General features: G+C 35.4%; 1 pseudogene; it reads right to left on the bottom strand.

Moving 5' to 3' along the window:
* The window catches only part of LOC107660672 (phosphorylase b kinase regulatory subunit beta-like), an 82,479-nt pseudogene that overhangs the window by 55,562 nt on the left and 24,775 nt on the right, over window positions 1–2,142 (bottom strand).

The following is a 2,142-nucleotide window of genomic DNA, read 5'->3' on the forward strand; positions in this document are numbered from 1 at the left end:
TCCCAATTTCGTCGGTCATCCGACGTGACGTCTCCGTTCCCTCCTTCAGGGAACGAGGGTTACCATACGTAACCGAGACGTTTTCATTACTTGCCCATTACTGGACAAAATTGAATTTTAATAAGTTTAATTCAAATTCAAATGGTTGAATTCATTTTGTGGGCTGTTGACCGCTGGACCAGTCAGCAGATATTACATCAGCATATATGAAATAAACAAGCAGTCATAAAGAATGAGATGAGATAATCCATAAAATATAATCAAATACTGAAAGAGAAGGACACAAGAGCTCATTACAAAATTCTCAGTACTGTTAGAGAGGATACTCATAGTATATAATGACTTTTTTTGATTGAGAGTGACAGGCAGCATACATATCACTTATGTAAAGCAAACAACTTTTGGGCAGTTTATATTAATATAGTGTGTGAATGCAGTGTGGGAAGCACCTGTAGATGGCTGTACTCTTCATATGAATAAACCTCATCTCCAGTCTGCACGTTAAATATTGAGTGCAGGCACGTGGATGGACTCGGGTCCTGCTTAAACTTTTCCACCTGTGAGAATAGAGTGAGAGAGAAAAGATGGAGGAAAAAAAGTAGAGTCAATGAAAAATGCAAGATATAACCAAGGTATTGGCCATTTCATAATTTATCAAATGCTTACTAAGGTAAGTGAGTCAGAAGAAAAAAAAGGAGAAGTGTATTGATATTTCTGCAGGTCATAGTTGTGCTCCTGAACACAATTTTATCTCATTTAAAGTACCATTCTGTAATATTACATTATATCAGTAAATGTACATTAGCTTATAAACTGCAAATTACAATTAAGATGACGTAGGTATTTGGGAGCAACTCTGAATGCGTACATCTCTCCGCAAGAAAGATGTAGTGCTCCCAGATGTCTACTTGGCTTGAAATAGATGCTCAATCAGGATAAGTATCTACATAACTCAAGCTTTAGAGTTTTTAGGGCTTTGCTGGACACAATACATTCTCTGCCACCAATGATACAATGGCAAAAACATTTGAAAATGCCATAATGCCGATTATATTTTTGCACGCAAGCTGATTTCAGACATGCGATAAGGAGAATTTGGGAAGATGTGCTGAATGTTGGGTATTAATACAAAAGGAATTGCTGTGGCAACATCAATTTGAAGCTACATGTGTACTTCATATTAAGTGATTTCATAATTGTTTGGATGGATGTAGGAACAATAATAATGATGGCATAATAAAGTTTATAAATTAACAATATTGGATAGAAACAATAAAAGGACATTTCAATAATGATTATCTCCCAAAAAACAGATGTACAGCATGTATTAGAGACAAACAAACATGTTTTTTCTGCATTCACTCTATTATAAAGTCATTTAGTTAAGGTCATTGGATGATTCTCTGATCAGGCAAAAGACGAAGTGCAGTTCATAGGTGCAAGCAGTAAAGGTCTACTGTGACATTAATTCTAGCATACATACACAAATAAACACAGCTTTTTAAAAACAGTACATTCTTATTTTTTATGATGAAAAGAAATTCATTTTAAATGCAGTGGATGTCATATTTCTCTCCTGTGAAAGATGCCAAGACCAATCGTGACACATGCTGCAGATATTGATATTTATTTGCTCTAACGTTTGCTTATTAAAAACCAGATTGTTATAGAGTTGAAGACATAACATACCAGATGAAATTAAAAGGTGATCAAACAGAAAGAGATGAAGATGATAAATAAACGGTACACTGAACAGATGTGAGTCATAAACTCAAGTAAATAAGAAGATTATGCAGACGATAGGTAAGGCTTCTGCACTGAATCACCACAGAAAACCAATCACCTACCCAGCAGACGTGACTGCCGCAGGGTTTTTTCCCCCAGACGTTGAGAATGAGGTCGCAAAATATATATGCATGATTATTTAATGTGGCACAAAAATTAGGCATAAACTACGGTGGCCGAGAAGTGCAAAACAAATCACAATTCTGAAAACAAAATAACAAATTACAATGAGCCCGCCTTTTGCCGAACCTTTTTTTCCTCCCTTTTCAAATCTGGTATTAGCGATGGATTCTATTTACACTAAGTGAAAATAGCAGTATTTTTAGCAATATGCTATTTACACTAAGTGCAAATACC

Source organism: Sinocyclocheilus anshuiensis, unplaced genomic scaffold, assembly GCF_001515605.1.
Source record: "Sinocyclocheilus anshuiensis isolate Anshui unplaced genomic scaffold, SAMN03320099.WGS_v1.1 scaffold1879, whole genome shotgun sequence".
Taxonomy (NCBI): domain Eukaryota; kingdom Metazoa; phylum Chordata; class Actinopteri; order Cypriniformes; family Cyprinidae; genus Sinocyclocheilus; species Sinocyclocheilus anshuiensis.